The following is a 26,916-nucleotide window of genomic DNA, read 5'->3' as shown; positions in this document are numbered from 1 at the left end:
CCCCACTAGGGCTGCAGAATAAGCATTTCAGCATTGGTGGTTCAGTGGTAGAATTCTCGCCTGCGAAGAGGGAGACCCGGGTCCGATTCCCAGCCAATGCAGTTCGTGTTTTGTATTACTACTCTTCCAGCTCTGGGTAACAGCCTTGCAGCAATCACACCCCACTAGGGGCGCAATAAATCATATCAGTATTGGTGGTTCAGTGGTAGAATTCTCGCCTGCTACGCGGGAGACCTTGAGTCGATTCCCGACTAATACAAGCGCGGTTTTGTGTGGCTCCTGTTTCAGCTCTGGTTGACGTCTTTTTAGCCCTCACACAACACAAAGGCAGGAAAGAACATGGGTCAGCATTGGTGGCTCAGTGGTAGAGTTCTCGCCTGCCACGCGGGAGACCCGAGTCCGATTCCCGGCCAATGAAAATCTTGTTTTGTGTTGCTACTCTTCCAGCTCTGGATATCAGCCTTGCAGCAATCACACCCCACTAGGGCTGTAGTAAAACCATATCAGCATTGGTGGTTCAGTGGTAAAATTCTCACCTGCCACGCGGTGGGCCTAGAGTCGATTCCTGGCTAATACAAGTGCGTTTTTTTGTGGCTCCTTTTTCAGCTCTGTTTGACGGCCTTTTAGCACTCACACACTACAAAGGCAAAAAACTATATCGGTAGGCATTGATGGCTCAGTGGCAGAATCCTCGCCTGCCACAGAGTAGACCTAGAGTCAATTCACAGCTAATACAAGTGTGGTTTTGTGTGGCTCCTTTTTCAGCTCTGGTTGACGGCCTTTAAGTACTCACACAACACAAAGCCAAAAAAACAACTTCGGTCAGCATAGGTGGTTCAGTGGTAGAATTCTCACCTGCCGCGTGGGAGACCTGGGTCTTATTCCCGGCCAATGCAATTCCTGTTTTGTGTAGCTACTCTTCCAGCTCTGGTTGACAGCCTTTTAGCACTCACACAACAAAAAGGCAAAACACAACATCGGTTAGCATTGGTGGTTCAGTGGAAGAATTCTTGCCTGCCACGCGGGAGACCTGGGTCCGATTCCTGGCCAATGCATTTCCTGTTTTGTGTTGCTACTCTTCCAGCTCTGGGTAACAGCCTTGCAGCAATCACACCCCAATAGGGATCCAGTATAAGCATATCAGCATTGGTGGTTCAGTGGTAGAATTCTCACCTGCCATGTGGGAGACCAAGGTCCGATTCCCGGCCAATGCAAGTGTGGTTTTGTGTTGCTACTCTTCTAGCTCTGGAAAAACAGCCTTGCATCAATCACACCCCACTAGGGCTGCAGAATAACCATATCAGCGTTGGTGGTTCAGTGGTAGATTTCTCGCCTGCCACGCGGAAGACCCTGGTCCGATTCCCGTCCATTCCAATTCCTGTTTTGTGTTGTTACTCTTCCAGCTCTGGGTAACAGCCTTCCAGCAATCACAACCCACTAGAGCTGCAGAATAAGCATATCAGCATTGGTGGTTCAGTGGTAGAATGCTCGCCTGCCACATAGGAGACATAGAGTCGATTCCCGGCTAAAACATGTGCATTTTTGAGTGGCTCTGGTTGATGGCCTTTTAGCACTCACACAACATAAAGGCAAGGAACAACATAGATCAGCATTGGTCGTTTAGTGGTAGAATTCTTGCCTGCCACGCGGGAGACCCAGGTCTGTTTCCCGGCCAATGCACCTTCTGATTTTGGTTGCTACTCTTCCAGCACTGGGTAACAGCCTTGCAGCAATCACAACCCACTAGGGCTGCAGTAAAACCATATCAGCATTGGTGGTTTAGTTGTAGAATTCTCGCCTGCCACGCGGTAGACCTTGAGTCGCTTCCTGGCTAATACAAGTGCAGTTTTGTGTGGCTCCTTTTTCAGCTCTGGTTGACGGCCTTTTAGCACTCACACAACACAAAGGTAAGGAAGAAGATGGGTCAGCATTGGTGGTTCAGTGGTAGAATTCTCGCCTGCCACGCGGGAGACCCGGGTCCGATTCCCTGCCAATGCAATTCCTGTTTTGTGTTGCTACTCTTCCAGCTCTGGGTAACAGCCTTGCATCAATCACACCCCACTAGGGCTGTAGCATAAGCATATTAGCATTGTTGGTTCAGTGGTAGACTATTTGCCTGCCACACAGAAGACCATGGTCCGATTCCTGTCCATTACAATTCCTGTTTTGTGTAGCTACTCTTCCAGCTCTGGGTAACAACCTTGCAGTAATCACACCCCACTAGGGCGGCAATATAAGCATATCAGCATTGGTGGTTCAGTGGTAGAAATCTCGCCTGCCACGCGGGAGACCCGGGTCTGATTCCCGGCCAATGCAAGTGCTGTTTTGTGTAGCTACTCTTTCAGCTTTGGGTAACAGCCTTGCATCAATCACACCCCACTAGGGCTGCAGAATAAGCATATCAGCAATGGTGGTTCAGTGGTAGATTTCTCGCCTCCCCCGTAAAAGACTCTGGTCAGATTCCCGTCCATTCCAATTTCTATTTTGTGTTGCTACTCTTCCAGCTCTGGTTGACGGCCTTTTAGCACTCACACAACAAAAAGGCAAAACACAACATCGGTCAGCATTGGTGGTTCAGTGGAAGAATTCTCGCCTGCCACGCGGGAGACCCGGGTCCGATTCCTGGCCAATGCATTTCCTGTTTTGTGTTGCTACTCTTCCAGCTCTGGGTAACAGCCTTGCAGCAATCACACCCCAATAGGGATCCATTATAAGCATATCAGCATTGGTGGTTTAGTGGTAGAATTCTCACCTGCCATGCGGGAGACCCAGGTCCGATTCCCGGCCAATGCAAGTGTGGTTTTGTGTTGTTACTCTTCCAGCTCTGGGTAACAGCCTTGCAGCAATCACAACCCACTAGGGCTGCAGGATAAGCATATCAGCATTGGTGGTTCAGTGGTAGAATGCTCGCCTGCCATGTAGGAGACCTAGAGTCGATTCCCGGCTAAAATATGTGCAGTTTTGTGTGGCTCCTTTTTCAGCTCTGGTTGACGGCCTTTTAGCACTCACACAACACAAAGGCAAGGGAGAACATGGGTCTGCATTGGTGGTTCAGTGGTAGAATTCTCGCCTGCCACGCGGGAGACCCGGGTCCGATTCCCGGCCAATGCAATTCCTGTTTTGTGTTGCTACTCTTCCAGCTCTGGGTAACAGCCTTACATCAATCACACCACACTAGGGCTGTAGTATAAGCAAGTCAGCTTTGTTGGTTCAGTGGTAGATTGCTTGCCTGCCACACAGAAGACCATGGTCCGATTCCCGTCCATTACAATTCCTGTTTTGTGTAGCTACTCTTCCAGCTCTGGGTAACATCCTTGCAGTAATCACACCCTACTAGGGCTGCAGTGTAAGCATATCAGCATTGGTGGTTCAGTGGTAGAATTCTCGCCTGCCACGCGGGAGACCCGGGTCCGATTCCCGGCCAATGCAAGTGCTGTTTTGTGTTGCTACTCTTCCATTTCTGGGTAACAGCCTTGCAGCAATCACAACCCACTAGGGCTAGAGTATAAGCATATCATCATTGCTGGTTCAGTGGTAGAAATCTCGCCTGCAACGCGGGAGACCTTGAGTCGATTCCTGGCTAATACAAATGCAGTTTTGTGTGGCTCCTTTTTCAGCTCTGGTTGACGGCCCTTTAGCACTCACACAATACAAAGGCAAGGAACAACATAGGTCAGCATTGGTGGTTCAGTGGTAGGAACCTTGCCTGCTACACGCGAGACCCGGGTCCAATTCCCACCCAATGCTTTTCCTGTTTTGTGTTGCTACTCTTCCAGCTCTGGGTAACAGCCTTGCAGCAATCACACCTCACTAGGGCTGTAGCATAAGCTTATCAGCATTGGTGGTTCAGTGGTAGAATTCTTGCCTGCCACGCGGGAGACCCGGGTCTGATTCCCGGTCAATGCAATTCCTGTTTTGTGTTGCTACTCTTCCAGCTCTGGGTATCAGCCTTGCAGCAATCACACCCCACTAGGGCTGCAGCTTAAACATATCAGCATTGGTTGTTCAGTGGTAGATTTCTCACCCTGCCACGCGGAAGACCGTAGTCCGATTCTCGTCCATTACAAATCCTGTTTTGTGTTGCTACTATTCCAGCTCTGGGTAACAGCGTTGCAGCAATCACACCCCACTGGGGCTGCAGTATAAGCATATCAGCATTGGTGGTCCAGTGGTAGAGTTCTCGCCTCCCACGTGGGAGACCTGGGCCCGGTTCCCAGCCAATGCAATTCCTGTTTTGTGTAGCTGCTCTTCCAGCTCTGGGTATCAGCCTTGCAGCAATCACACCCCACTAGGACAGCAGTATGAGCATATCAGCATTGGTGGTTCAGTGGTAGAATTCTTGCCTGCCATGTGGGAGACCTGGGTCCCATTCCTGGCCAATGCAATTCCTGTTTTATGTTGCTACAATTCCTGTTTTATGTTGCTACTCTTCCAGCTTATCAAGCAAGTTTTTACACAGCGGATGCCCTTTCAGCCGCAACCCATGTCTGGAACACACACACACACACACTAGCCTATCCAATTCACCTGTACCACATGTCTTTGGACTGTGGTGGAAACTGGAGCACCCTAAGGAAACCCACGTGAATGCAGGGAGAACATGCAAACTCCACACAGCAACACCAACTGAACCGAGGCTTGAACCAGCGACCTTCTTGCTGTGAGGCGACAGCACTACCTACTGCGCCACTGCTTCGCCCAGCATAAAAATGTATATACATAAATCACAATTTAAATGGACAAATAAATAGATATGTTTAAATTGTGTTTTTAACCCCCTGGGGTCGAAGACAGCGTATACGCGTTCTGACAAGTTTTTACCTCATTGAGCTGAAATGAACCTAAATTTCACTTTCAGTTTTGATCGTACAGATAAGATCAATACATCAATCGAATCTGTTAGGTGTCTACTTTTAAATGTGTACACTCACAACAAAAACAAATGTGTGTGCTTTTGCAAATCAAGGATAATAAACAGTGTAGGCATTCTGTCTTTTCTCTCTCCGTGAACTGTTTTTAGAAACGTGTCAGCAAAATGCGCTGAAACTCCGCGAAAACAATACACCCAGACACGAGACACATATCTTTATAAAGCTTGAAGTGTCTACTTTTAAACGCAGCTATGCATGTTGAAAACAAATATTGTTTGATAAAGTAATCAGTATGAAAGCAACGCTATGTCTAGCTTCTCAGTCTGAGCTCATTAGAGTTATTGCGACCAGGCCCACGAAGCTTTGACATTACAAACAGCCTGCATGAGGAGCGCGCAACAGTAGACTGTGTCAGGAAAAACACGTCATTAAAATGAACTGAATCTCAGCAAATACTCGACAAAGAAACATGTGAAATGTTTCTAAAGAAAGCTTGATATGTCTACTTTTGCATTAACCAATATAAGTCGAAAACAAATAATCTTTCAAGTAATTCGTATAAAAGTAATGGCAGGTACTGATTCTCCTGTCGCCTCATTACAGCGAACATAATCCCGCCCCCAGTGAAGGCGCATTTCATATGGAAATGAACTGAGGTGAGCCAGCCAGGTGATAATGTAAACGCTCCCCGAGACATGGCATCAAACGACAAGCTTTATTATAGTTACTTATTTTGTTTGAACGATGGCATGCTACACGGGTGAAGAAGCACAATATAAAAATAATATAAAAATAAACACAATATAAAAATAAAAATATATAAATAAACTTATTTTTTCTTAGATTCTTTCTTGAAACTCTTAGTCACATACCTGTCTGATGGCTCATTATGCAGGTCTTTGTCTTCTCTGGTGTTACTCACTGCATAGTAATGATAGTTCACGCCTTCTCGCATAAACTATTTTCACACAGAAAGTGACTTAGAAATTTTAATTCATAGTATTGTTTTCTGTGAGTAAGTGAACAAGATGATTCTCACATCATTTTGAAGCAAAAACACTAGACTACCAGATCCAGTTCTCAAAAGTCTTGTGCACAAATGTTCTCTGTGTGTTTCACGGCCTTGTTTCAGGGATTTCAAAATTTTAGTTTTTCACTAACCACGCATAAACGTTTCTTTCTCAAAAACACAAACACATACAAACATGCTGCTTAGGTATTATTGTAGCCCAACTTGTGCTGTTTACAGTGTTATCACACATTAGCCATTTATATATTTTTAAGATACTGAAAACAACACAAATGTCAGTGCATGTCAAAACTTCTACAGGGCCCCAAAACACCCTCAGACCCCAGAGGGTTAAAAGTCATTTAATTAGGCAATAAAACAATGCATTACAAAAACATTTTAAATGTATAAATAAATAGACACTTTTATTACTGTATTTTTATTTAATTCATGTTTTAAAGGCTGATTAATCAAACAGTAAAAATTTGGGTTAATAAATCACAAAACACATTTTAAACAGCTTTTTAAATAAGCATTTGGCAAATGCTTTTCTCCCTATTTGCTGTTTGGTTTTCTTTTTCTTTTGCCACTTGCTTTTCTCAAATTAAAAATAAATCAAGTTAAAAATGGCTCTGCTGTAATGAGCTATTGTTTTCCTCTGTTAGGAAAAAAGACAGTTAACAGTTTTATCTAGATTAAATGACCTTGGTGATAAAGATTTTCTTGGTGATATAGAACAAAATGAACTTCATATTTTGCCATCAGAGTTAGATTACTATTATACAGAGAAAGCTAAAGGAGCTTTACGATCTAGAGTGAAATGGATAGAGGAGGGGGAGAAAAATTCTTCATATATATATTTTTTTAAATTAGTAAAGCAAAGGCAATCTTCAAAAACTATTAATAAACTTAGCATAAATAACGATGTAAGTGAAGAGAAAACTTTGATTGATGATCACATCTATTCATATTATTATGTAAATCAAAATTTAATGAGAGTGATTGTGACTTTTTCTTTTCCTTTTTAAAAGATAAAGTTCCTATTATAGATTACAGCTTCTGTGAAATGATGGAATCTGACATTGTTATCTCTGAACTTGATGTTGCTATTTCTAAAATATCCAATGGAAAATCCAGGCATATACGGAATTACAGTTGAGTTTTATAAACATTTTTGGCCAGAGATGAGATTTTTAGTTTTTGAAGCACTTAAGAAAAGTAAAGACAAAGCAGAACTATCGACTTCTATGAAGCAGAATTTAATAATTTTAGTTTCATAGCCAAGCAAAAACAAATTATTTTTAGACAATTGGAGACTCATAACTCTTTTGTCCAATGATTTTAAATTGCTCTCTCATGTATTTTCAATAGACTCAAAAAAAGGTATAGGCGAGATAATTAATGAAATACAATCAGCTTTCATTAAAGTGAGAAGTATTCAGAATGATAGTTGATATGCTCGATTATAGGTATTTAATTCCTCAGACAAGTATATTTCTATTTCTAGACTTTTTCAAGGCATTTGATACCCTTGAGCATCCTTTTTTGTCTTTAGAAAGTCTTTAGAAACTTTTGGGTTTGGTCCGAGCTTTTGTAGGGTAATTTCCATGTTCTATACTGATATATTCAGTAGTAAATCTCTGAATTCAGGATCATCTCCTAGAGTTTACATCATAAGAGGAATCCATCAAGGATGTCCCATCTCACCTTTTCTTTTTAATATAGCTGTTGAACTTATGTCATTATATTTTAAAAATTCAGAGTACACTATAGGTATTGATATACTTGGTAGGACTTTTAATTTAAGTCAGTTTGCTGATGCCACTCTATTAATTCTTAAGAATAGGGAGGTGCTCCCTTTAGCTCTTGTCAACATTTCTGTTTCCTAAAGCTTCTGAATTCACCTTAAACCTAAAAAAATTGTGGAATATTAACTATTCAGGATTGTACTTTAAGAGAATTAGAGGGTATTCTAGTAAAAGAAGAAGTTAAATGCTTGGGAGTTACCATCACCAAAAGTTCTGTTAATAGAGAATGTGCAAATTTTAATATTAAAATGGAAGGTATGAAAAAAATCCCTAAATCATTGGCTAGCTAGAGACCTTTCCATATAGGGTAAAATTCTTTTGACTGGGATTATCTAAAATTATATATTTAATTTATCCTTTATATACTCCTCCCAAAATAGTTAAATCAATTAATTTAAAATTTTTTACATTTATTTGTAAAAATAAAACACATTATGTATGTAAGAATCATATGGTCAAAGAGTATGAATATGGAGGTTTGAAAGCTATCGATTTTGAATGTCTTCTTTTAGAGTTAAATAGTTGAAAGAGTGTTTAGCTAAGCCTTATTCAATATGGTATCATATCCCAAATAATTTGTTTAAAAAATGGTGGCCTTGAATTTGTATTAAGATATGACTGATTGTTCAAAACTTCCTTTGAAGCTGTCTAATTTTCATGAGCAAGCACTACTTTTTTATAAAGTGATATTTACCCATAATTTTCCCCTCATAAATCTACTCTTTGGAATAATAGGGCTGTTATTATTAACAGAAAATCATTGTTTAGAAGTGACTGCTACAATAAAGGCATTATATTTATTAATGATTTGTTAGACAAAAATGGACTGCTACTATCTCATATTGAATTTTTAAATAAATATAGATTTAAAATCACAGATAAATGTTTTACTGAAATTTGCGATGCTATACATATTGCTTTGTTTAGGTTAATTTCAAGTAATTATTTTGATCCCCCATGTACACTTGTAACTTCTCTTCCGTCTTTAAAAATATCAAATGTTGATACTTTTGATAGTAAATATAACAACAAGCTTATTTACAAAGAATTCAAACGCTTATCATGGGTAGTTTTAAGTGTTATCATCTAAGAGTTGTTGAACCCTTAATGGAGGATAAAGCTTTTACCTTTTATCTTAAATATCCTGTAGCACCTAAGGTTAGGGAAACTCATTACAGAATTGTATTCAGGATATATCCTGTGAATTAGTTTATTCAAAAAAGATTAACTTTGTTGACAAGTGTAGATCTGCTCAAATCTTCAAGAAACACTCGATCACTTATTTTTTAATTGTGAATTTACTTTTAAATTCTAATTTATACTTTCATTAAAGATGATTTCAGGTCCCCCTTATCGTTCTAGATATTTTATATTACAAAGCTGATTTCTTTCTCTGATGTTGTGAACTTTATTTTACCAATGGGTAAATGTCATATTCATTGCTGTAAGTGGAAAAAGTGCAGACCCTCTTTTAGATGGTTTCTTTCTGAGGTAAAGAAAGTGGCTCAAAGCTTTTAATACTTCAGAAATCAAAGTAAAATAACCGAAGCTCTCTGCACTTCATTTTCATAATATTTATTGTCATAATGTTTTGTTTGTCCTTTGATGCAGATTTTTTGTACAGCTCCTTGCTCCTTGTTGCAGTTGTAACATTTTTTATGTATTTTATTTCTTTTAATAGTAAATATGCCTTTTTGATGTTGACTGTTCCCTGTTTTGGGATGTAAACTTTTTGCAAAAAAAAAAAAAAAAAAAACTTAGAAAAAGACTTAATGGATTAAACAAGTTTTTTTAAATTGTGTTAAAATATTTGGATGAAAAGTTTTGATCAACTTCAAATACTGAATGTCTCTGTAGTGAGAAATATAGCAGATATGTTGTGTGAAGTTAAAAACGAGGGAGAAATTTATCATGTCCTGACTGCAACAGTAAGTGGCAAAAAAAAAAAAGCTGAACAGAAAAGACTTCTATTTTGGCGTGGTGTGTGACGTCATAAGGCTGCGCCGCTTCCGCGCTGCGATTCAACTGGAGGAAGGTTTGTTTTACAACTTTTACATGGATATAAACTGATTGAATAAAGTTTCAGTTTTTTCTTCCGACATTATGTATCTGCTGTTGACTATTATTTTAATCCTTTGTACAACGAAGAACTATTTTACAGTAATCGAGGGCTATTGTTTGAACAACAGAAATGTGTGTTTTAAGTGTTTTAATAAAGGTTTAATTTACTAAATAGCAAAATGTCATTCTATGCTAAGTATACATCACTGAGGTAAAGTTGGTTTTATATTCACACATTCGGAGTTTCCCCTTAATAATATAATTTCTTTAAAGTATTATTTGCAAACTCTAAATAGCAAAATCATATTAGCACTCAATGACTATCAAAGTACATCATTGTTCACAGTCAAATAAACAGTGTTAATGTTGTTTTCAAGCCACACTTGCATGCTAATTCAGATCGAATATTCAAATTAACATGGTGAACAATATAGAGACTTCTAAATGAACGAATGTGGGAATATAAAACCAACTTTACCTCTATCATATAAAGAAACTGTTGAAGCAAGTGTTGAAGAGATGCTATTTTGTTTGTTCATTGTTTTGTTCATTTTAAACAGAATAAAGTGTCCAAACACAGAAAAACTGCTGAAGCGACTGATCTCCACACTGTTATAAAGATGGCGTTTATTAAAGAGGAGAGTGAAGATGTGAAGATTGAAGAAACATTCACAGTCAAACAGGAAGAACTGCAGGAACAAACAGGTTGGTTTTCATTCTCAAAGACCAACTCAGAATTTTAGGCCTTAAAAAGTCTTAAATTTACTGAAATATTTTGTTGTAGGTCTTAAATCTTTTTGTAACAAGTCTTCATTTTCCTTAGTTCATGTTCTGCTACCCAATCTGGCCAAAAGCCACACAATCACCAACAATCCATCTCAATAAAACTTTCAACTTTTTAATTTAAAAAATCACATTTTAACTCTATTTATCATAGTGGTAAGGACTACTAAGTATATCGACCTGGACATATTGTTGTGTATAGATTTAGTTTATTATAGTTTTTAAAACTTTTGTTCATTTGTTTTTTATTTTATAGAAATTTTATTTTGGGTAAAAGTGTGTGGATCCAAGTAGAGCTCTTTTGTTTTTACACAATATTTAAGATCTTTTGATCAGAAATATCTAAAATATTTTAATATCATTATTATTATTATTGATTTATTAAATTTATTAAATATATATAAAAATACTTTTTCATCTGGGCCGTTTAAAAAATCCTTAGTCTAAAATTAAATTCATAATGGTCTTAAAAATGTCTTTAAAAGTCTTAAATTTAACTTGGTGACACCTGTAGAAACCCTGATTTAAAGTATGTCAGAAAATGTGGATGACCCTAATTTTAAATATTCTGAATGAAATTAAAAAATTTATTAAAGTAATTAACTATTATAAAACATTGTACAGTTTTCTAAATTATACGATGTTGCTGTGGGGTGACGTGAAACAAAACAAACAAATTATAGTGGAACAATAACGTTTAGCATTGCACTGACTACAACTGGCCAACAAACTAGTCTAAAAATGACTTTTGCTGCTTAAGAAATGGATTACAGCATGCTGATGATACGCAAACATTTAAGTGTAAAGTTCGTCAGTATTTACCATATGCTTCACGTACCAACAGGCGCAGCCATTGGCATCTTTTCGCTTTTTAAAGAGCCCATATTATGGTTTTTTAAAAATGCCCTTCCATGTAGTGTGTAACAGCTCTTAGTGAAGTGAAATATCCAGTTAAGGCTTAAATCTGTAAGTGTACAGTGTTTAAAACTGTTGATTCATCTATAAAAGAGTCGACTCATAGTGCTTCAAACGAGTCGTCTTGATAACGAGTCATTAGGTGTTTCGCCACGACTTGACGAAACACCTAATGACGAAACCAAGTAGTTGCGCGCGCAAACCCGTGAGATTTGAAACCTGCGGCCCCGTTCACTATCACAGAAAAAGCCACAAACACAAACACGCCGGTCAAATGAAGTTGCAATGTGCAGATGGATATTATTGAGTCTTTACCCTAAGTTGAAACCTCAGCATTAGCTCAGCCTTGAGCAGTTTGAGTGCTTCTGGCAACTACATGCTTACAAAGAAGACTTCATCGGCCGTTTGTTAAAGGAAGGATCAGTAAAGACTACTGATAGGGATGTCCCGATACAACATTTTAACTTCCAATACGATACAGATATTGCAGCCATCAGTCCGATACGATACCGATATAAATCTGATATCAGAACAAATTATGAAAACTTTATTTTTACCAATTTTGTTGAGTCGAATGTATGAAAGGCTAGATCAAACTGAGAACAAGTCAGCAACACTAAGTATGAAAAAAACAACCAGTTTATAAACTATTGGTTGCATAAATGTGAACTTTTACATAAGAATATATAAAATTAACTAAAGAATAAATATTAAGACCCTGAAAAATATCTTAATTGAATAAACAAAAATACATTTTTAAAGTGCAAAATGCTAATTAAAGGTCACTTCAGTTATTTATTTTTACCATCAGCAAAGAGTAGAAACAGCTGAGAGCAGGAACATAAGAAAAAAAAATGTTTATTAAACAACTGCTAAAGGTTCAGTGTGCAAAATTTCAATTTCACACACAGCTTTTTGATAAATTTTTGATCCAGCTGAGCTGAAAAATAGCTTTCACACTGGGCAGCAGAAATAATTTATTGTTAAGTTAATAAAAATGTGCAGTATTGTTAGTACAAACATTTACATGATCGTAGCTATTTCATCTGTGTTTGTATCATAAGAAGATTAAGGCTGTATAAATGTTCCCAAACATTATTAATTTTATAATAATCACATATTATATGTAACATAAAAATACTTGCAGAGGCTAGATTGAAACACACCTTTTCCCCACAGCACTTGAAATAATGTGATTTTTAAGAATAATTTTATTTTTCAGAATTCATTATATTTGCATATTTGCACAGATTCCACCCTACTGCCCACATGGGAAAATTAGACAATGTAAATAAAGAGAACTGCAAACTGATGTGCAAAGCTGACACTGTTTATCAGAGCACTTTATCTTTCTGGGCTTTTTAAAGAAGAGTTAAACATGGGAATGTCTCTAATAAAATTTACCTTCTGCCCCAAAAGTAATACCATTCTTTCTTTTAAACTGTAATGGCCCTCAGCAACAGAATGATTTCTTATTCTTATTTAACAGACAATGAAAACAACAAAAATGTTTAGCATTTTACATGACACTGTTCCTTTTAGAGTGTTCAAGTAAAAAAAAAAATGAAATAAAGAATAATAAATCCACTATTTCACTCCTATTATTCATGTGCACCACTGACAGGTCAAATCTGCTCCCCCTCTTGGTGCTGCTGAGAGACTGAGATTGAAAGTTTGCGTATAAAATATTGTAGAAACGCAGCTAAAGAAAGCAGAATCCGGGACATGTTCGGCGATTTAAATCTTGGCTGAATGCAATTTTTAAGTCCCAAATAGAGGACATGTCCGGGAAAAAGATAATGTATTGTAGACTTTTTTTCCCGCGTGTCCTCGCTCTCTTCTCAAAGCTAAAGTCAGAGCAGGTGTCCAGCGCGTCTGTGTGGGTCTGCTGCAGCGGAGCCTGTGACGGAGACTTTTCTCATGCACACTGAACCGGACCGCTGAGGTAAAGTTTTATGTGTGGGAAGCACTGGTGATGAATTAGGTATCACACTGGATGAACCACGATATGCCATGACCGAATTGAGGCTCGCACGATGTGCGCTATGTCGCCATTCTGTGCCTTATGTTGCCTAGCAGCCTTAAGCAAAACAATGTAAAGATAGCTTGACGTGAAGTAAATAAACCAGTAACGTTAGAGATGTGCCGATGTTGCTAGCGTCAGCGTGTGCTACCGTCACAATAGATTTCTATTGTGATACACTATAACTTAGTGTGAAGAGCATGTTAAATCTAAGAGACTTTGCTAGCAAGCCGTGTTGTGATCACGTGGGCTTTGCACGCTGGCTCTGGACGCTGCTGGATAGAATAGCTGTAACGGAGTTTAGAGAGTATCGGACTGCTTATATCGGAGATTTTTAACACAGTCCGATATAGTTTTTTGGACTAATATCGGACGAATTTCCGATATCAATATCGGATCGGGACATCCCTAACTACTGATGGACTATGTCAGAACCTGGATCGGTTTCTTCCTCCATTTCTCAAGTGTAAGCACGTGCAATTAAAGTTGTTGCCTCGTTGACTCTAGCTTGCAAATGTATTTAGTTGTTATTTGTTACTAATAACCGCGTGTACTGTATCAGGTTAACTCGCTATATTCTCATATCCCGTGTAAAGCCACGTTAAAAACGCGACGTGTCGATTTGTTTACGGACCTTCATGGAGGAGGGTAATGTGTGTATATGAGTGAGCCTGAAAAGAGCAGAGTGTGACAAGCTAGGAGATCTCCTTGCCATTTCTTGGAGTTTTTGTTTAATAAAATAGTTAGTCATCGCTATTTTCAAGTCCATTGTCTATATTTACATTCACCCACTGGCAGCCAAAATCCATGCCTTACACGATGAAGCGTATATGCACTGACTACTTTTATATTGTTGATTAGCTGCTGGGCATTTCACTCTGAAGGCAGTCAGTGTCGACCAATCGCAACAGACTGTCATCGGTCCAATCAGCGCAAAAGGGTTTTGGGACCAAATGAATCACTGGACGATTCATATGGCAGTCGCTGGGATAATTAGGTAAAAATAAATGCAGATTACAAGACCATGAAAGTGTTTTTTGACCTTGCATGCATATTAGACTGTTGTTGGAGACCCTTACAACCAAAATATGACCCTATTTCATGCATAATATGGGCTCTTTAACTGGCTGTATTTAACTTCCTAGTGTCTGGGGATAAGATTGGCTGTAGCCTGTAGTGTCGCTGTCACCCCAGCAGGATCGCTCTTTTTTTTTTTTTCCTGGGCTTTTTATTTTTCAAATGCGTTCGTGAGTGCATGTTTCCAAAGTGGTATGCAAACTAAAGGTATGTTTGTTATGATTTTAAATAATTGTGCGCGATCTGTTTAGCAACTTAACATATTGTTATCCATTTAGGAAGGATAAATGATTGGGAAAAGCAATTGTGATACTGCTGCTTTTATCTTGTTGCTTTTATTGATGCTGCTTGGAGTTTGTTTTGATGCGTGCTTTCATCATATGATACTGGATTAATGTGCAAACTTTAATGTGAAGATATTAACTACTGCGCTGTGAATCACTGACGCTATTTGCCTTCACATTGTGAACTTTACACACGGATTCAGTCAATTGTGTATCAATAAGGGTATAGCAGCTGATACATTTGTGTGTGGGAGTTCATCTGTTTTCTGTGCTTTATTACTTTTCTTCATTTGTGCTTAATCCATTGTTTTGTGTGTTTTATTTGGGCTTCCTGTGGGAAGTTTATTCTTTTGCGTAAGTTTAAATTGGGATGATTATTATTATTATTATTATTATTAGTAGTAGTAGTAGTGGTAGTAGTAGTAGTAGTAGTATTTGAGTTTTTCTCCTCTTGTAAGGAGATATTTTTATGAATCTATTTGTTTGGGGATTCCTGTCTTTTGTGTGAGATTGTGACTTGTGTACAATTGTTAATTGCACTTTTTTTGCATTGTGGGAGTCGAGGCTTCCAGGCAGGCCACTAGTTATCCCTCGTGTGCGGTGGTGGGATACAACACGGAGTGCAGTGTGTGTTGTGTGCTCACGTATGCTTGTGTGCTGTCCCCTTCGGAGTTTTGTGCTACGTAACTAGTTTATCTGCCACCTGTGAGCCTCTAACTCCTCCCATTGCCATTGTTGTTTCTTGACGTGACTGTGCTGCTACTATTGGCGATTAAGCTTTTAAAAGAGATTTTTATATTGGATAATTAAGGAAAATAAAGTTTTGTATTTTTTGGTATTCATGTCTCATGCCTTTTCCTTACACCAAGAACCTGTGGTAAATTCCCTGTGATCAGGATGGCGTAGTCGGCTTTAGTTTAGTATTCATTTTCTCCCAACTTACCGTTCCGCTACATTCACAGTCAAAAGTAAATTTGCCCAGAGTGTACTGAGTTTTAAAAAAAAAAAGCATTTTCCCAGATTATGTCAAAATAAGATGTCCCAAATATCATCCCGTTTGCTGAAACACAGAGAAAGTTTTTGCCAAATTAAGATTCAAAATCACCCCAGAATGGATGAAAATGACACAACAGCACACAAGGGGAAAGGTGCACATTCCAGCCATTATGCAGATGCTGTACAGGTATGTCTCATGTTTTTGAGGCAAATATTCAGCTGTTTGTTCAGCTGTTACCCCAGAACTTTTTTTCTGATGTGTTTACCGGTCAGGCACAGAATGAACAAGTATTCCCTGTCTGCTTTACAATTTTTAGAAAAACGTTTTGTTGTAATTATGAATATATACGAATAAAAATAGGCCATTTACAGCTTTCAAATATGTGTCTCATCCATATGACCAAAATGACCAAAAGGACTGACAGTTTTAATTTACTAAAACTTCTATGTTAAGCAGGTTTGACACAATTTACATTGCAAAAGCACTAGATAAATAAAGATGAATTGAATTGAACTGCTTAAATGTGGATCAAACACAATATGATGTGATTTAATTTAAATTTATTGTGCATCAAAATTACAGTGTGTGTAGCCAATGTTTCCAGTGTCTTTTCACTTTTCAGCTTTTGATGAGAGTTTTTAAGACTTAATGAAAACTAATGTTTTATTTATTTCAGACCTAATTGAAGAGAATGAGGGGAATAAAGAGGAGGAACATCATGTCAAAACTGAGGAAAAAACTCATTTATAGACTGATGGTATCAGCTGCTCATCGCACCTTAATCACCACACGAGGACCCACACTGGAGAGAAACCATTCACATGCACTGAGTGTGGGAAGAGTTTCAGCCGATCCTCATCTATTAATCTACACATGAGGATCCACACTGGAGAGAAACCATTCACATGCACTCAGTGTGGGAAGAGTTTTAGCCTATCATCAAACCTTATTAAACACATGAGGATCCACACTGGAGAGAAACCATTTACATGCACTCAGTGTGGGAAGAGTTTCAGCCAATTATCACACCTTAATCTACACATGATGAACCACACTGGAGAGAAACCATTCACCTGCACTCAGTGTGGTAAGAGTTTTAGCCTATCATCAAACCTTATTAAACACATGAGGATCCACACTGGAGAGAAACCATTCACATGCACATGTGGGAAGAGTTTCAGCCAATTATCACACCTTAATAAACACACAAGGATCCACACTAGAGAGAAACCATTCACTTGCACTTAAGCCATGGTCACACTGGACTCATCTCCCCATAGACTTCCATTCATACGCATGCAAATGCGTCACTGCACAAGTTTTGCAGTTTACTGCGTGGCAAAGGTCAAGCTTTGTGAACTCTGACCTGCAAAATCGCATTAATTGACTGTGTGAGACCAATAAAAGATCAAAACATGACCTCTCTGGACAGAAATGTAAAATATGGACCAATCGCCTTATTTTTAAATGTCTAATCATTTTGTTTAATTCCGCCACTTTTCGGAGCGACATACAACACAATTTTGCATGCTCAAACTCTAGTGTGACCGCAGCTTTGGTGTGGGAAGAGTTTCAGTAACTCATCAGACCTTAATAAACGCATGAAGACCCACACTGGATAGAAACCATTCACATGAGCTCAATGTGGGGAAGAGTTTCAACTGATCAGCAAACCTTACTGAACAAATGAAGATCCACACTGGTGTGAAAGAGTATTTGTGCTTTGAGTGTGAGAAGACTTTTATTACAAAATTGAAACCGCACCAGACGATTCACACTGGAGAGACCGTACAAGTTCAGACTGTGACAAGAGTTTTAATCAGTTACCACCTCTGAAAACTGAAGATTTACATTGGAGAGAAATGGTACAGATCTGATCAGTGCCTACAGAATTGGACAAAAAGTTTCACATGTCATGAATGCGGCAAAACATTTTCTCTGTGCGCACTAACACACACACAAGCACCAAGCAGACACACAGGCGTTTGCTGTTATATCAACTCAAAGGCTTGTAATACCATGTATCAAGTACGTATGTATACCAAAAGGTTTTATATAAAGGTATATAAATACTGAATCGCGCCAGCTCTGGGCCGCAGCGCACATTACTCTCAGGCCCATTCCGGCGCGGATCCACGCCCCATTCACACGGGGCGTCAGCGTCAACGCTTCCCATTCACTTTGAATGGGTGACGTCAGGCGTTGCCGAACTGCATTGTGGATCTGTCGGCACCGCTTCAGAGGCGTTGCTCGCTGCAGAAGTTGGGACTAGCTCAACTTTTCAAGCGCCAACGGAAGCGTCAGCCAATCAGATCGCTGTATGCAAATACACCAGCTCAGACAGTGACCTATTGCTGACTGAATTTCATTGGCTGACGCTTTATGACGATCGCTTCAGCCCCAACTTCAGACACGCCTTCAGTCAAGCGTTGACGCTGAAGCCACGTGTGAATGGGGCATTACGGCAGCCGCATCTGGCCCGATTGATTGATCTGGCCGGCAGCCGGAGCCGGGACGAGTGGTAAGTCCCCGGCAGGCGAGAATCTAGCCGGAACTGGCCCGAGTGTGTTTTGCTATCTGGGAAAGCTCTCTCTCTCTCTCTCATTCGCGCGCACTAACATACACACACACAATCACCAAGCACACACACAGGCAAAGCTCTCTCTCTCCCATTTGCATAACAATATCCGCGATATTGCTAGACAGCCCGCTCCCGTCCCAAATTAAACCCGTTACCGACCGCTCCCACGATTTATTCGGAAATTTTATTCCCGCGCCGCAGAAATCTGGTTGGGTCCTGCGGCGCCCGCGGGAATGCAAACCTCTACAGTAAGTTCACAGAGATGGCTTCAAGAGCTTCATTAGGGGACACTGCGTATGAGAAGTAATGACGCTCTAAACCCACAGTGTGCCACTTCTTCACAATAAGTTTCACATCAACATTGAGCCCACCAGCTACAATTGCCTTTATGAGTCCAAACTGAGGTACTCCGTCCTCTGTGCATCCGGTTGTAATGGTCATGCCTGGTCTGTACTGTGTGCCATTAACCACTACCCATTCGGGAACATAAACTTCAGCAAATGGGAGTTCTTCAAGACCCTTCACAAATTCTCCCTCAACTGCAGAAAGAAATTAGCCATGTCCTTGTCCAATCTCTGTGTTTTTGGAAAAAATGCCTTCTGACAGTAAACGGTAGCACAACATCATCTGATTTCTAAATGCCATAGTTTTGAAAATACTTTTGAAATTGCAAACTACATGGCTCAGCTGCTTAAAGAAATTATGTCGGGCCTCAAAGCGCATTGTCCAAAATTGTTTTAACGGACCAATCTTCCGAATAGCTCTCGGGTAATGAAGGAGGAAGTGATGGTTGGGTTTCAAGTTTCTGTCCGGGTAAAGCTGCATGAATGCAGTGTGGTATTCAGCTATTAGATGTTTCAAGTATAAGGTGGCTTCTGCTGTGATAGAGGGGAGAAAATGAACTCCATACATGACAGGAGAAGAAGTAACAATTCCCAATGTTTGTTTTCTTTTGGAATTTTGTCTCCAATGATGATGAGCAAAAACCTTAAAAAGCACCACATTTGAGCAGCAGTCTGTCTCATTGCCCCATTAGGGTTCTTCAGTTCATGTTGTCACAGCACAGTAGGCTTGTTGCAGCTATCTGGGAATCCATAATCAAAACTTGTCAATCTATAGTTGAGCGTTTCTAAACTCACAGGACCTTCAGCAAACAAGGAGGTCAAGACCAACTTGACTTCGTAAGGTCCAATTCCCTCAAGAATGTCATGCATAAAGTCTGGGGCTACATTGTCCACAACGCTGAAGTATTTTAAATCATCCAGGACACATTTTCGTTTGAGTCCTGTTTCTGATTGATTGTTGGATGACGAGTCCTCAGCATAATTCTGAGCATTGCGCAGCATTTTTGTGTCTTCAACAGTCTGCCTCCACATATCTTCTTTGTTTACTTTACACCAGTGACAGCAGTGGTTAGCTTTGAAACTTTCTGAGAAGCCAAGGAGTAAATTTAGTCCCAAGTTGTCACCAGTAACTTGTGCCACACTGACCTTAACACTGCCACAATATTCTGGAGTGTCAATAAAAAGTCCCCCAACTTCCAAGTCCATAATATCATCAGTTATTCGCTAAAGAACAGAATTGATGCCATATGTTTTAGCATCATCTGATTTGTAGACAGCTAACAGAAAGCATGAAGACGGACGATAACAGCATGGGAGGCAAACACTTGATCTGAAAGTATATCAGTCCTATATTGTGTACTATAGTTTTGGAGCCCAGGGGGTTAACAGTCTCACAATCATCGTTGTACAACAGAAGTGGTACAGAAAGCTCTTTGGAGAACAAGGGGTGGCATTTGTAAAGCTCTCCGTCATTAAAGTCTTGAAACACTCCATCATCACGCTTCATGTTCTGATAGTCAATGATGAGTTTCATTGTTCCAGGTGATTCAAGAACCTTTTTTAGAAGTGGACCCAGTGGAATGTACTGAAATGAGTCAGGTACTGCTGTTTGCTTAACCATGCCGCATGCAGAGTCATGCTGCTGACAATAAGAAATCCCTGAAAAACACTCAACAGTAGGGTCAATGAAACACCCTGTTTTTGTGAAGTATTTCATTTGTTTGTATTCGGTTTCAATGTCTCTTAATGGCTCAGAAGCCCTCTCAAACTGAGCATTTAGGGTTTTCACTGCTTGTTCATCTTGGTGTCCTAATTGTTTAAATAAAGACATTGTCTTCTCCTAAAGACCACTTACTATTTCTGTATTTTAACTTGCAGTTTGTTTCACCACAAAGTTGATGGCAGAATATGTTTGGGAAGATTTTTCTCTTTGCAAGAAACAAGGCTAAACGTTTAGTTATTTCTTTATTGTCAAAATAATCCTACTCTTCCTGTGTCTCCACAACTTCAGTATCTTCAGCGTCTAAAGGTGTGGATGAAGCTGCATGTTGATGTGAAACATTTGTGAATGGAGCAGTATGTTGATGTGAAACTTCAGAAGTAGGTGAAAAGATTTCTTCTGTTGGTCTGTCATCTGCTTGCATGTGATCTCTCAACAGATGTCTTTTGAATGACCACATGTATCCAAAAGTTCTACCTCAATTGTTTTCACAACAGAAAAAATTGGACGAACTGTTGCCATGCACCGTATTAGGATGGCGGAAATAGTCTTTGAAGTTTGGAGTGGAATTTTTGCATTTGAAGCATGTGACAGGCATTGTTTAGTTACTTACAGTACACAACTGCTTGAAATAATGGATAAACTTTAATCTCAGGCCAATTCTTGGTATAAGTGCTGTAATCGTGCAGTCATCAGGGAGCAGAAAGCTTTGCTGATCAATTTCCTCCTCTGGAGAAGGAAAAATAAGAAATATAAATTAATGACCAATAGTTTTATTTTTGCGTTGGTAATGATTTAACTTGGTAAATCCAATAGGCAATAGGCAAAAAAAATATTTAAAAAATTTATAGCAAGTTTAGTTTGCAACTTAAAGCATTCATTATTATTTTATTACACACAATATTTACACATTTGCACAAATTTACATGTTTCATTTCTTCAAATGCGTTGTACTTTTTTTTTTTTTTTTTTTGAAAATAGCTTTTTAAATTTATAAAGTATTTTTAAAGAATAAACATACAGTGCTCAGCATAAACATGGACATTTTTGTTTAAATTTAATAAAAAAAAATTGTGAATATAGGCAATGCATTTTAGGGCATTTGAGAAAAAAAGGATTTATTCAACAGTTATAAAAACAAAATATTGCAAAAAGAATTACAAACTAGACATTTTCAACAAAATATATATATTTCATTGATTTTTTTTCCTCTTTTTAAAACTTGTATTTAATTTTTTTTTCATATCTTATAAATTTGAGTGGACTGTTATTTTCAGCTTTTTTTGTTGTTATATTAGCTCAAGATATTGACCACTGTAATTATACTAGAATATTATTTATATTTCTAAAAATTCTAAATATTATTAAAAAAAGTCTTAAATATTTTTTTGTTGCTTATATTTACTGCTACAATAACAGCCAAAAATATTAGAGTAGATGTTACCTTAAATAATTGTACAAATTCATCAATCATTTTTAATAATGAATATTTTGTTAATGTACACACTAGGCCTATTGCAAGGTTAAAAATGTATTTCTTGCTGTCCATTTACGAGGACTTCCGGTTTGGCAATGTGAGAAGACGACGCCTATCAACAGAGCTCCCGATCATTTCTGATAATAAAACTTTAAATAGTGGCATTTAAATAATCTAAAACGTTTTTTTTTTAAGTGTTAAAACAGTGCTTAACACGAACGTGTCGAGACTACATGATGAGCAAGAATAAATCAGCCGCAAATGCCCCGCCAACGACGAGAACCAGCGTGGCTAGCAAATTAGCCACGATGGCTACCGCGGCCAAATCCGAAGAAACCCAAGAAGACGATAACGGCGTAACAATGAGCCAACTCGTAGCAGAACTAACAAAGCAACGAACCTCGATAAAAGAAGACATCTCAGCTCTGATTCAAGAATCAATAGTGTCTCTTCAGACATCGGTCAATGCCTTGACGGAAACGATGGCGATTTTCCAGTCTCGCTTAAGCACCACAGAGACACTCGCGAGCGAAAACTTTTCAGCGCTGGCTGCGGCCGAAAAAACTATTAAAGCCCTGAAAGAGCAAAACACGACACTATTGGATCGAGTGGACGACTTGGAAAACCGGTCGCGGAGAGCAAATCTCAGGATTTTAAATATCCCGGAGAACAGCGAGAAAGGTCAGCCGACTGTTAAATTTGTGTCCGAGATGCTAATGGAAGTCATGGGTGAAGAAGTCTTCGAAAAACCTCCAGAATTGGAACGAGCACACCGTTCGCTCGGTCCAAAACCACAGGATGGCCGACCTCCTCGACCACTTGTCGTGTGTTTTCACAGATTTCAAGAGAAAGAAAAAGCATTAAGATGGGCCAGGCAGAATGAGGTAAAATACAAGGGCTCGACTTTGAGGATTTATCCTGACATCTCCGCCGATCTCGCCAGAAAGCGTGCCATGTTCAAAGATGTCAAACAACTGCTGTATCAAAAAAGGTACGATTCCAGTTACTGCATCCTGCACGGCTACGAGTTCATTATGAAGAACAAACATTCCTTTTCGATACGCCAGAGAAAGCGCAGCAATTTTTCGACCAGCGGATTGCTACACATAATAACTCTTGACTTCACAAACACTGTGAACTGATGAAGGATCAGGTTGACTTTCAGACACTGAACTTGTAAGATAAGTTACATAATATATTTAACTGGGCTGCTATGCAGATTGTTTAATATAAATAGATATCCGCGTTGAACAATTCCGCAGTAAGTTGAGATATGTTTTATCTAACTTTATTATTAAGGGAAACTGTCTTATTATTATTTAAGATCTGCAGATACTTTATTTTTATTATGCAGCACTGTATTTATTAACGGTACTTAAACACATTTATTTGTAAGTTTGATTGGTCACTTTATGCCTAACTTATATTACTTTGGGAGCTTTGAGGAGAATAGAAGCACATAGACTTGGAATATCGGGAGCAGAGAGAAGTTTGTGAACTGCGGTTTGTCATTGTTCAAAGGGCAAATCTAGATTGTATTATAGTTTTTGTTGTTTACCAAGGTTCAACCACGTTATCTCGTTATTTTTATTATAAGTTTTTTTTTTTTTTTTTTTTCTCCCCCCAACTCCCCAACCCACACCCAATATACAAAGTTTGGGTACATAGCTGTTGAATAAAAATGGCAATCACAGGCGATAAAGAAAACACAAAAAGTTCAGCAGTACGCTTTGTTAGCTGGAATGTTAGAGGGTTAAACGGACCAGTGAAAAGAACTCGCATATTTACACATATTAAAAAATTAAAAACAGAAATAGCCTTTCTACAGGAAACTCACTTGCGTATTGAAGACCATAATCGACTTAGGAAAAATTGGGTTGGTCAGATTTATCACTCCAGCTTTAATCACAGAACAAGGGGAGCTGCAATCATAATCCACAAAAAAATACAATTCATTGCATCTGAAACTATTTCAGACCCTCAAGGACGATATATTATTGTATCCGGGCACCTTTTTGAGGTACCAGTTGTCTTGGTCAGTGTCTACGCACCCAACTGGGATGACGTTAACTTTGTGAAAAAACTTTTTTCCTTGTTACCAGATTTAAACTCTTTCCATCTCATACTTGGTGGAGATCTGAATTGTGTAATGGATACAACTATGGACCGTTCCAACCCTAAAATTGTACCTCTTTTAAAAATGTCTCAAATATTTGCCAGATATATGAATCAGATTGGCTGCATAGATCCATGGAGGTTTTTATGTCCAGATAAAAAGGTATTCTCATGTTTTTCACATGTTCACCAGAAGTATTCGCGGATAGATTATTTTTTTGCTGATAAAAGACTTATCCCGGCAATAAAAAACATAGAATACTCAACTATTATTGAATCCGATCATGCCCCTGTAATTTTTGATATTTGTTTTTCATATAACTATACAACAAGACCAGTATGGAAGCTAAACACAACCGTACTCTCAGACTCAAACTTTTGCAAATTCATATCTCGTGCAATTGACAATTTTTTAATAAATAATAAATCAGACTCGATATCACCATCACTATTATGGGAAACGTTTAAGGCGGTAATAAGGGGAGAAATAATATCATACTCAACCTCGCGTAATAAGGAGAGGAAACAAACTGAGGAGAAACTTATTGAATCAATACAGAAAATCGACCGCCAGTATGCTGATACCCCAACACCCAAACTGTATAGAGAAAAACTTAGTTTAAAGACAAAATATGAATTATTATCAACTGAAAAAACAGAACGTAACTTATTTTTTGCACGTGCTAGATTTTATGAACACGGCGATAAAGCAGGCCGTCTTCTCGCCCAACAATTAAAAAGTAAATCGGCATCTCGGCTCATCCCAAAGATTAAGAATACAAAACAAGACATTACAGTAGACCCACAAGAAATAAATAATATTTTTTATAAATATTACTCTGACCTGTACACCTCAGAATTCCCACAAGAAGACAGTCCCAGGTCAACATTTTTATCTAATATTAATCTACCCACTGTTAAAATGGATCAAAGAAAGAACATGGATGAACCTTTACAACTTCAAGAAGTGGAAAATTCAATTAAAGCTATGCAGAGTAGTAAAACCCCTGGACCAGATGGATTTCCCATTGAGTTTTACAAAAAATTTTCCTCACAAATATGCCCTTTACTGTTAAATATGTTTAACCACTCGTTTGAACAAACCAAATTACCTCCAACCCTTACACAGGCCCATATTACAGTTCTCCTGAAACCAGATAAAGATGCCCTTTACTGTAGCTCTTATAGACCCATTTCCTTACTAAATGTTGACGTCAAAATTCTATCTAAATTGTTAGCCTCAAGAATAGAGAACATAATACCAGAAATAATTTCACAAAACCAGACAGGCTTTATAAAGGGACGCCACTCATTCATTAACATCAGAAACCTCCTCAATGTTGTGCACTCTCCTGCATCAGAGGATAGTCCTAATGTGATTATCTCTCTAGATGCAGAGAAGGCATTCGACAGAGTCGAGTGGAAATACTTATTTGCTGTAATGCACAAATTCGAATTCGGCTCAAAATTTATTTCTTGGATGCGCTTGCTTTATCATCAACCAAAAGCAGCCGTACTCACTAATAAAATAGTGTCTCAATATTTCTCCTTGTCTAGAGGAACACGACAAGGATGCCCCCTTAGCCCTTTGCTGTTTATTTTGGCTATAGAACCATTGTCAACAATACTAAAATCATCACAATCCATCAGGGGTATTAAAAGAATAGGTGTAGAGTATAAAGTCTCTTTGTATGCTGATGATCTGTTATTATATATAACTGACCCACTATCATGCATTTCTGAAATTGATAAAATAATAAAAGAATTCGGTAATTTTTCAGGTTATAAATTAAACTTCTCTAAAAGTATATGCTTCCCTATAAATAATATGGCAGATCAAATTGCAGATACTGACTTACCCTTCTGTTTCTCCAAATCGGGATTTAAATACTTAGGAATTAATATTACCCGTTCATACACAGATTTATTCAAAGCAAATTATAGTCCTATACTTAAAAAACTAGAATTAGATTTCCAAAGATGGAATGTTATTTATTTGTCTTTAGCAGGTAAAGTCAATTGTGTTAAAATGAATGTACTACCCAGATTATTGTACTTATTTCAAAGCCTCCCAATTTTCTTGCCAAAATCTTTTTTTCAGTCGACCAATAGACTACTGTCTTCCTTTATATGGGGTGGCAAAAAGCCAAGAATACGCAGAGACTTTCTCGAAAGACCTAAAGGAGATGGAGGACTGGCTCTTCCAAATCTGTTAAACTACTATTGGGCAGCAAATTTACAGAAAATAATCTATTGGTTAAAGTTCCCACATACAGAATGGTGTGAAGCAGAAGCTAAGTCTTGCAAATCAACTTCCCTACCAGCACTTATTACAATGAAGACACCTTTCTCACCATCACAATATTCTTCGAGTCCAGTGGTAATTTCGACCCTCGAAATATATAATCAATTTAGACAAGCACTTCAATTCCAAGACTTTTCTTTAGAAACCCCCATATGCAATAATCATCTTTTTCCAGCAGCCAACCTAGATGCTACTTTTAAGAAATGGCAGGACCTGGGCATACTTACATGTAGAGATTTTTTCATTGATAATATTTTTGCCAATTTCAACGACATGAGTAAAAAATTTAATCTTCAAAAATCAGACTTTTTTCGATACCTCCAGGTTCGCCACTTTGTTCAGACCCAGTGCTCTGTATTCCCTCAAATGCCTGCTGAATCTGGACTGGATCTAATTTTAAAGACCCCTGTACACCCCAAAGGTCTCATTTCCAAAATGTATAACCTTATTATGACATTCCATAACACAACATTAGAGAAGATTAAAATGGAATGGATAGAAGAACTAGGAATTCATATTTCTGAAGAAACTTGGGATAAAGCAGTT

The 26,916-nt window shown here is 38.4% G+C and overlaps 2 protein-coding genes, 1 long non-coding RNA gene and 3 other non-coding genes across 6 annotated transcripts in view; 4 read left to right on the top strand and 2 right to left on the bottom strand.

The window, feature by feature from the left end:
- The window catches only part of LOC148680790 (uncharacterized), a 796,717-nt gene that overhangs the window by 188,731 nt on the left and 581,070 nt on the right, over window positions 1–26,916 (bottom strand). The window lies entirely within an intron of this gene.
- LOC148680839 (uncharacterized) overlaps window positions 1–26,916 on the bottom strand; it is a 785,675-nt gene that overhangs the window by 566,130 nt on the left and 192,629 nt on the right. The window lies entirely within an intron of this gene.
- On the top strand, window positions 31–101 carry trnar-gcg (transfer RNA arginine (anticodon GCG)). Its single transcript has one exon. It is a non-coding gene; the product is annotated as a tRNA-Arg (tRNA).
- Window positions 3,041–3,111, top strand: trnag-gcc (transfer RNA glycine (anticodon GCC)). The gene has a single exon. It is a non-coding gene; the product is annotated as a tRNA-Gly (tRNA).
- On the top strand, window positions 3,359–3,429 carry trnag-gcc (transfer RNA glycine (anticodon GCC)). The gene has a single exon. It is a non-coding gene; the product is annotated as a tRNA-Gly (tRNA).
- Window positions 9,668–26,916, top strand: part of LOC148680812 (uncharacterized) — a 451,921-nt gene continuing 434,672 nt past the window's right edge. The window contains exon 1 of the mRNA XM_088650565.1: window positions 9,668–9,723. The gene's annotated coding sequence lies outside the window, so the exon portion shown is untranslated. The remainder of the gene's footprint in view (window positions 9,724–26,916) is intronic.

This window comes from Danio rerio, chromosome 4 (genome assembly GCF_052040795.2).
Source record: "Danio rerio strain M-AB ecotype USA chromosome 4, GRCz13ab, whole genome shotgun sequence".
Lineage (NCBI taxonomy): Eukaryota > Metazoa > Chordata > Actinopteri > Cypriniformes > Danionidae > Danio > Danio rerio.
The sequence above is the reverse complement of the archived record's forward strand: the minus strand, read 5'-3'. Positions and strand labels throughout refer to the sequence as shown.